Raw genomic sequence first — 10,190 nt, 5'->3', positions numbered from 1 at the left:
CCACTCCCGATAGGCTATTTACAGTAACCGGGCGACCATTGGTCCCCCGGCTGGGAAGCTGGCCCTTTGATTGGGCCGGCTAGGATCCTACGGATCCTAACTCAGTTTTCTCCCACTTGCCACATTGTTAACTGCCTTTGATAGAAGAGCGATCCATGAGCTCGCCTGCCATCCGCTTTGTCCAAGTGCTGCAATGGCTAAAAAGTCACTTTTTATATCAAACTACATTTTAAGATTGTTCCTAACTATTCTCAGTCTGTAATCAGCACTCGTATTGTTGTTTCGACTGGAGCACACATATGTCTCTCCGAGAAGCTGCGTCTTTCTTACAGCCCCCTATGATACAACTTATGGCAGACAGTGCAATTATCTACAGAGAGCAAGAAATGCAATCATATGTTCAAGTCACTGATTAAAAAGTGGATACTGTTTTGTTAGGCATCAGCTGCAGAATTTCAGATGGGATATGGTTGCCTGTCTTTGAAAGGCTATGATTCAGTTAAATGCAGAAATCTTTTTGGAATACTAACTAAGTCACTGAGGCAGAACAGATTTACCATCAGTTACAGCTGGCAGCATGGTTAGATAACTAGGGGGACAGAGTGATTGAATGAAAGTAGAATCAAAGGACCCTCATTCTAAGGGCCCACTATTCAAATTATCACATTTTAAATCTTGCATGTGATGTTATTGCCCAAATGTATTTTCCAAATGGTGCAGCAAATTGTTGCTTGTCAAGATTAGGGGAAAGTTTCCTGCCACTCTGCTCTGTGATCTTAATATTGCCTATGAGCTCATGACTTGCTTATAGGTAAGTTTGCCAATAAAGGTTTAGATCCCACCAGGGCTATTTTTGGGCAGGAACGCACAGGAATGGAGTTCCGGCTGGCTTCAGATTTGGCCACGCCCACTAACTGAGTTAGAACAAATGGCTCCTGCTGAGTCTGAGCAAATGGCCCCAGTAGAGGATCTAAGTGCCGCTGGGAATCACTTCACGCTGCCAGTAATGCCTGCACCTGACAGGGCTGAGCTTTCAGAAGCTACAGCTAACACTTCTCCTCCTGAATCCCCTTCCCCAGTATCCCGGTTAAGGGAACAGCGCCAATGGGAGATGGCAGCTAGGCGGCGAGAGGCACGCATGCGTGGCAGACGCTCACTCAGCCCTGAGTACTAGCAGGAGCTGGGACTCACTGGAGGCATGCTAATTGCTGACAGGTTTATGGGCTATTTAACTCCTGCACTCACGCTGACAACTCGTGCCAGCAACTAGTCTCTTCGGACAAAAGCTCTGCACCCCTTGCCTGTGTTCCTGACTCCTTGTTCCTGACAGGATTCCATCGGCTCTGTGACCTCAGCTTGAGCAACTACGCTCTGACTCTGCACCTTGAACCTTGACTCCTTGGCTCCTGACTCTTTTGGACTCTGGCTCTCTGACAACTCTAACAGTTTGTGGTTTGAACTTGATTCCTGGTTGGTTTGCTTGCCTGGCTTTTGACTCTGGACTGTATTTTGACCACCCCGCTCTTGCTTAGTATTTTGGACTTGATTTCCTGGCTAGCTTGCTTTACTGGCTCTTGATCTTGGACTGTATCCTGACTGCCTCGCCCCTGCCTAGTCCCGCATTGTAACACAGAGGGAAGGCGTGGACAGCGACCCCCCCGGTGACTCTGAGGTGGGCGGGCCAGGGGCCCCCCTGGAAGGATTGGGGAGGCATTTAAATGCCTCCCCATACCTTCCATGGCCTGTCCAAAGGCCAGCTTGCCCGGGCTCCCCACAACCGCGGGGTGTCCAGGCAAGCCAAGGGAAGGCAGTTTAAACTGCCTTCCCTTAAAGGGGGGCTTGCCCAGGCTCCCCACAGCCACAGGGCACCTGGGCAAGCCAAGGGAAGGCATGGGATGTGACCTAATATGCTAATAAGTTTCTGATGTTGGGTGTGGCCTATTATGCTAATAGGATCCTGCTGGGCTTTTTCTACAAAAAACCCCCTGGATCCTACCATTTGTTCTGGCAGTGCCCACACATTCTGCCCATGCAGGGTTGCCTTCCACTGATGCAAGGTACTCTGGAATCAACACAAGAGCTTCTTGTGTCAGCAAAAAACCTGATTTCTAAGTATGTAAAGATGATAGACACTAAGAGAAAAAAGCTTTCCCTTTACATTTAATTTTAAATTCATTCTTCAAGGTTGTATGTGTTTGGTTTTATGTTCAGCTCTTTTTTTGAAGAGCTGAAGAGTGCCCACCTCCATGCTACTCTGGGAACATTTCATCCTGCTTCTTCCTCTCTCCTTGTATGCTACTCTGCTCGTACCAGTGACACATGAATAAAGGCTGGACAGTTGTTGCCAGACTCATGATTGCAAATCTAAAGCATGCACAATATAATCCAGAATCTATATAAAAAGCTGAATAATATTTTTAAGTTCTCCTTTTACCCTGTGCAGTTTTTCAGTGTGACTCTTTAATAATAAAGGTACACCTGATTCATCTATAGATACTAAAAATTTACTGAAAGTCCATGATAAAGTACTTGTGAGAAAGTATCCTTAGTCTTTCAGTTTAAAGTTTGTGAAATCCTTCTTGTTTCTCTTCAATATACCCTTCATAGGTCTGTGCTTAAATGAACATGAATTGTGATCCCTCTGGGGTAAAGACCATGCTACTTCTCAAGTACATATAACTTAAGCTGGCATAAAAATAAATGTTCAAAAAATAGAAATAGCGGTTTATAGTATTTCACTATTTAAATCTACATTTGAATCTTTTGGAAAGATGAAATGTTTTCAAGAGGTAATATTCCAGAAAAGAACAGAGTGTCTATTATATATGGCTCATTTCACACCTAGGCCGAAAAATTCTTCGTTAAAGCAATAATAGTGCTCTTTATGAAACAAAGTTTGAGTCCAGTGACACCTTTAAAACCAACAAAGTTTTATCCAAGGTATAAGCTTTCTTGTGTGCACACACTTCTTCAAATACAATGAAATGGAAATTACCAGTCCATACATATAGTTAGAGGGTAAGCTGTAAATTAGCATAATAACATAATGAAGATGTTTAACAAATTCAAGGACCAAACAGGAATAACAAGCTCAGTTTATATGGTTACCATTTGTTTGAGTTTAATTCCGGGGAGGGGGAAAATAACAAGCTCAGTTTATATGGCAAAATTGGAAATTGATGGGCAGATATATCCTTAATTGTGGAAAGCTGAGAGTAATTAACTTTTTTATGTTGAGCTTTTCAAAGCAAGATGGTAGAATGCAGTATTTTCAGTATTTCCAGCAAACAATTAGAGGTGTATTTCAAATTCCCTGCTGGGGAATATATGACAGGAACTATGAAAAGTGCTCACGACACCCTCCTGTCGAGAAATGACAGTAGATGTGAGAACTGCTTGGACTCCAAACAATTCTTGGCTGAGAGATGAGATCTGAAATGCTTTTATATTTCTGGATTTCAAGGGTTTTTCAATAGCCCTGGCTAAGTATAAACTAGAATTCTAGAATGTAAATGCTGAAATAACATTTTCCACAGTTGCCAGTCATATGCCTTCCACAAAGTGATAGCCTCTAACTTAGTTTGGCCTTGTTGAAAATATCTTTCCTTGCCGCTATGTAGTTCTATGAAATGATTACCCTTGTTCCTCTCTCTTTTCCTTGGTATCACTTTCTGTTCCCCCATGAGAATCTCACACAATTCAGTATTTTATCCCCTATGTTTTCCTCTCTTTGGATGATCTAATTTCTTCTAAAATCTCTATGCTGATGGATTTCTGATCTACATTTCAGCATCTATGCAGTCCATATTTCCCTCTTCAATATTTAGTCCTGGATGTATCCCATCAATGTCACAAATTTACTATGGCCAGGACAGAGTCACACAAATCAGAGGTCATTTCGGGGGGGAACGCGGGGGAACGCCTTCCCCCCGGGTGAGGTACGGGGGCGGGGCACATGACGAAGCCCCGCCCCCTGCTTTCGGCCGCCTCGCTTCCGGCCCTCATTCAGCCAGGAGGAGGCAGGAGAAGAGGGAGGGTAAGTTGCTTCCTCTCTGCCTCTCCCCACCCCTGCCTGCCTGGGACCAGGGAGGGCCTTCGCGGGGCTTCCTTGCACTCCCGCTGGCCTTGCAGGTCCACCACCGGGCCCCTCATGGGGCTCAGCAGTGGAGCTGCAAGACCGGCGGTGGCGGCCGGGACTGTTGGGGGTGGGGTGTGTGGCCTTATGACACATTTCCGGTGATGTCAGGGGGTGTGGCCTTATGACACATTTCCAGTGGTGTCAGGGGGTGTGGCATATGCTAATGAGTTATGCTAATGAGTTCCCCTAGCTCTTTTTCTACGAAATGACCCCTGACACAAATCTTCTTGATTGCCTTATGTGAGCTACACTTTTAATTCTCTTTTATTATTTACGGATTTGTTCTTTAAAATTTTGATAATAAACTTCATTTTCATTAGATACAAATTCAATACGTTTGTTATTACATTATTCATTTGCATTCCTATTGAGAAAAACACTTCCTCAACCTTGTTCCTTCCCTCCCCCCCCCCGAAACAGGACATATCGTGCTGCACCAAGCAGGTCAGTCAGCTGACAGGCTGGTGGGGACATAAAGGCCCTCTGTATTTCCATCTTCACCTGCCCCAGCTTTTGGCCTCCACCTTTCTGCAACTGCTCAAGTGCTGTACCTTGGTGCACCCTGGGGAATGTAGTTGCTAGTATGTGTCTGACATCATACTAGCACAGCCTGGAGAAAAAGGTGTTTCAGTTCTATTTCAGATTTTCTGCTTGGTTTCAGATTTCTGCAATCCGGACCCCATTGCATTGTTTATTGGATGTCCCATCCCATTGATTATATTGACTTACATTGTATAATTTGCCATGACTCTCAATGAGAAAGCTGGACTCTAAATAATGTTAAAAACCCCCACAAATAAATAAATAAGGCAAAGGAAAGGGACAGAAGGAGGCACAGGCTGAGAGAGGAACAGCAATTCAGCAGCATCCTCTCATCAATAGGTGGCTGGCCATTTGGCTGTCATTTAAAACTTGGAGTTGCTTACAACAGCAGCATAGTTAACTTTCTGACATAGGAGGGGGGGGAGGAGGAGGATTGGATGGAGGACTAATAACACCTCCACTCATTTTTAGTGCCCCAAAACATGAAATTAATCAGACCTTTCCTCTTAAGATTTGCTTTTTCATTCATTTGTGAAAGATGCACTACGCTATTTTCTTTCACTGGTAGCTGTACTGTTAATTCTGTTTTTACCACTTCGCAGTACCATTTCTACCACTCAACACTTCCCCTCCATTTTTCTCTCACACCCAAGTGATTGTGATGGTGCTGGACTAGAAAGATATGTGACTTGTCCAAGATCAAGAATAAACACATAGCAGAGATGATGGTCCAAACTTCAAAACTCACTACATTAACTTCACATTTGCTGCAGAAACATTAATTTCACACAAGACAACCAAGTTACCCAAGGCCAGAAACTGAGCAGAAGACAGAGGTGAGATCTGAGACACACACATTAAATACAATTTCCCTTTTGATGACTCTCCATATATTCATTTCACAAACAACTCTTCCCCAAATCTATTCCTTCCCAATGAATTTACCTACAGAACTGTCTTCCCCTCTGCTCTGCGTTATCCAGGGATCAGAGGTGACCAGTTTCCAACTCACCTCAGCACTGGTTTAGGGATCTATTAATTATACACAAGTGCAAGTTTGGTAAAATATTCTGATGAAATAAGAAGAAGAGAGTCAAGCACCTCTCTGGTAGTTCCTAAAAGGGACTCTATTTCATTTGGCCTCACCAGAAAGACACAAGAAGAGTGCCCTTGTTCTGCATTGCTTTTTGCCATCAGTATTGAACTTCTAGCAGCAATGGTGAGATGTAATCATTGCCACCACAGTCAGAATGAAGAGATGGACTCTGATATGGATTTAACAAGGGCCACTTTATTAATTATTTATAATCAAACAACTGGCAAGGGGCTGCTAAAATGTACTGAGGAATATGACAGGTGTCAAACTCCTGACCACCTTCATTTCCTTCTGGGCGATGCACCTTCCCCAATCTCGAGCCACCCAATGTAGCTCTCGACCAGGGGCTTGGCATATTTAGGCGAACCCCCTGGCCACAAGGCCTGCTAAGATAGGCCAGGCCAGATTGTTCCAAGGCAAATCACCCCTTCATGGCCTTGAGCCGCAAAGGCCCGAAAGCCATTCTTGGAGGATCCTTTCATTCCTTTATAACAATGCCCAGGTGCTCACCATTTTCAATTTCCTGATTGTGCTACCCTGCCATAGCAAAGGCCAAGCCTCTGTTTAGGCCTTCGCCCCCACCAAGCAGTCTAACGCCACCAGCACCCTTCACCTCATATCTGCAATAAATATATTGTTGCCCTTGTTAGAGTGGTGCACCCTGTCCCCCCTATACAGGTTCACTAACTCAACCCATATATCAGGGTGCAACAAGAAGAGGCCCAAGCCACCTTCCATGGCATTTTTGAGCTGCCGATTGGCATTTCCCCTGGGCTACACCACACTTGGCATGGTAACATTGCAGACAAGACCAGCTGCACCCCAGGCAACTGGTCCGCAATTTCTGCCAAATGAGCCTTGGCCTGAATGACTAGGGCTTTACCTTTGACCAGACCCAGGTCATTACCGCCAAGGTATATCACTAGCACGTGAGGAGGAGGTCCATGCCTCTCCTCAAACAATAGTGGCATAAGCCCAGGCCAGTGCATGCCTCTTTGGCCAAGCCTCTCGACCTCAGCCCAATCTCTGCAGCCCAACTGGGAGCCGATGTGCATCCTCTTGGCTCGGTGAGCGGTCCAAAACACTATGCTGTGGCCACAAATAAGCACTCGGCTCTTCCCATAGCAACCAGCAGCATCTAAAACAAAATCCAGGTTAACACAAAACAAGGGTGGGCATCCAGGTACAACAATAATTGATCCTCCCAATTATACTAAACTGGAGGAAGGCAAACTTAGACTTTACAGGTCCAGACATACATCTTATAGCATGCTGACCTCCACCTGCCTAGTTTCTGAATGTCAGCTACCGGATACCCCATGGCCGCAGCAGTGGAAGCCGCCCCGATTCTAAAAGAATGAGTGCCAAATTCAAAACCACCAAGAACCAAAGCCTCCAGAGCTTTCTTGGTAATTGCCCAAAATTTAAATTTTGTTAATGGAGATCCATCCCTATGTAGAAATAGAAAACCCTCAATCCCACCTGTATACTGAGACTGACTCATCATTGAGTGATTTCAGCTCATACCTTTACTAAGTGATTTCAGAAAGAGAGATACAGGGCAAGCCCGCGGGCTGCCTAAATGCATAACAAATGACTCCACCCAAACAGACCCCACACCCATGATTGACTTATTTACATAATTCTACATTTGATAGGGTTCCTCTAGGATCCTGGTCAGCCGATATTATAGGGGCCCAGTGGGCCTTTTTTTTGGGGGGGGGGTTGCTTTCCTTGTGTAGTGTTCTGGCCCACCCTCTTAGTTGCAAGCTGCTTCTTAGGAGCCATGCTGCCTATAACAGATAAGCCGGCTGCCCACTGCAAAGGCCTAAAATGGCCACCAATTCACTTCTCTAAGATGGCTGCCACTTCTAGTCACCTAAAATGGCCACTGCTCACCCAGGTGGTATTGGTAGTGATTGGGGGGGGGGATTGAACTGGCCCACAGAAAGTGCAGATAACCAACTACGGGAAGGAGGCAGCCTTATGACGCTGCCTCCCACTGCCCAGCCTATATTTAAAGGCCCCCAAATTGTTAAACAGCTGCCCCATATAGGCCACAAGCCCTCCCTAGGCCCTGCACCTATCTAGCCACCCCAGGCACCAAAATGGACACTGCAGGCCGGTTCCACAAAATGGCCGCCAAACCGCCACCTGAACCAAAGAAGGTCTGTAATTTAAAATGGGCAGCCAGCTGGTACTCCCTGCTTCTAAAACATTACTGTCCTTATCTTAATAACTACACAGGTACCAGTGCAGCAGTCCAGCTTTCATCATAGATGGAGGCAGAAAACAAACGGCATTTACCTTTATTGTGTTCCAGTGCCAATGCAGAACACCCTGTTTTGGCAGAAAGTAAAGAAAAGGCCACCACATCAGTCATCTGAGTTCCCTCCAGCCTTCAAATATTAGAAGTTAGAGGTCTTGATGGTCAGGAGCAACAAGGAGATTCTCATGCAGGTGTTACTTTTGCTCTGGCAGGTGCACATCAATAGCTATCACACTTGGACTTGCACATTGTGGATTGTGAAAGTGTCAAACATTTCCTGATTTTGAGTTTTGGTATTTACTTGGGTTTCTCTTTATATAGTACTTGATTGCCTGCTGCCTGGTTGGTTTTATTATTTGTTGCCATTCTCCTGTTCCACTAGTGGCTGAAGAAAACAAAATTAATTGAACTGAACATGGAAGTTTGGTGCACTGTGCTCTCTGAACAGTGCCATTGGTATACAGCAGGTCTTAAGAGACACTATCATGGGTACATTTCAAAGAGGCAAAAAGATTTGCTATTATCTATGCATTAGCAACAAATTTGTGAACTGATAGTACTCAAGAGAGAAGCAAAATACAGAACTGCAAGAATTAATGTGAAAGTAATTATAATTTTATACCTGAATGGAGATAAACAGGCTCCACATTAGATACAGTTATCTCAGTCTTAGAAAGTGATGGATAGCTTTGTAATTTTTTTCTTTCCAACCTAGCCAGCTACACGGAGATAATTTCTTTGAAAAGCATTAGGCATTGAGAGAAGGGGGGAAAGCCACATGATTGACTCATGTATTTTAGAGAATGTTAAAAAGGCTACACTAATTCCCTAATTTAGTAAAATTAAGAAGTAGCTGAGGCAGTCTATCTTTTTATGGTGGGAACTCATTTGTCAGCCTAATGGATACTTAAATAAATTTTTCTCTAATGCTACAGAAAGCTTTTGTATAAACAAAGAATGTTTGGAGATGTGAAAAAGAAATTCAACAAATAGAATCACCTTGGAAGAGATGATTTTTTTTTATCAAGATTAGGAGTATCAGAGACAATAATGGAGTTTCAGGATGCTCCTTATTATCCTTACTTGAGACTGAATGCCCGCATCCTCTACTCAGTGTCTATAATTGCAGATATTATCTGTCATAGGAATCTGTGTTGAGTCAGAATATCCTTCCAATTCTCTGTGTTATAATAAGGTCTTTCAGGCTATATTAACCTAGAAGAGCATCATCAGGAATTTTTGCTTTGCTGGGGTTCAGTAATATCCCTGTTCAAATGGAATCAAACTATATCTGTTCTTCCAGTCTGCTGATCCCAGTCATGCAAGCTATTTCTGTCGGTCTACCTCTGTTGGCAACCAGATGGTGACAGGGTTAGGTGATAAAGTTTGTTACACAACCCTCAACAGTAGCTTTTGGTGAAGCACAAGGAACTACTTGGGAAGTCAAAAAAGGGATAAAGATTGAGTCTTTCAACCAGCCACTATAAAACATACCCATGTATGAATTTGTGCATTTACTTCATTTATTGTCCATGTTTCTCACAGAGAAAAATGAAGATTATGCAAATACTGAACCTGAACACTGGGTTCACAGTTATTTTTTTGCAAGCTATGAACATTTAAAAAGAAATTTATTACAGAAGATGACATATACCTAGACAATGCAACCAAACAATTGAACCATCGCAAAATGTACTGATGTACAAATGCTGTCTGGGCACATATGTCTCAGGAATTTAACGAAGCCAAGTGAGTGCCACTTCCAATAGTCTGCACTGATCCACGACAACTGGGGAAAAAATATTAATTTCCCTCTTTATAGTAATTTCCTTCTTTATGTATACAGGTGCTTCCCTAAACCTGTATTTTAGAACTTCATTATTATGAAATGACTCAGGCAATTGACACGATTGTGCTTAGGCACCCTTTCACAGGTCAACAAGCCCAGGCAGCCCCTTGGGTTACTGAGGGGCTGTGGATGATAAAAAGACAGGAGAGACAGCTAGAGCAATGGTAGCGAAAGACTCAGGACGAATTTGACAAGGCACAGGCTGGAGCTGATTTGAAAGCAAAGAAGCATGGTGCAGACTTACCTGGGCACCACTATTGCTGCTGGTGGGGGGGGGAAGGGCAAGGCAGAAAGA

This window comes from Gekko japonicus, unplaced genomic scaffold, assembly GCF_001447785.1.
Source record: "Gekko japonicus isolate JY-2015 unplaced genomic scaffold, Gekko_japonicus_V1.1 scaffold657, whole genome shotgun sequence".
Lineage (NCBI taxonomy): Eukaryota > Metazoa > Chordata > Lepidosauria > Squamata > Gekkonidae > Gekko > Gekko japonicus.
Note: the sequence above shows the minus strand (reverse complement) of the source record.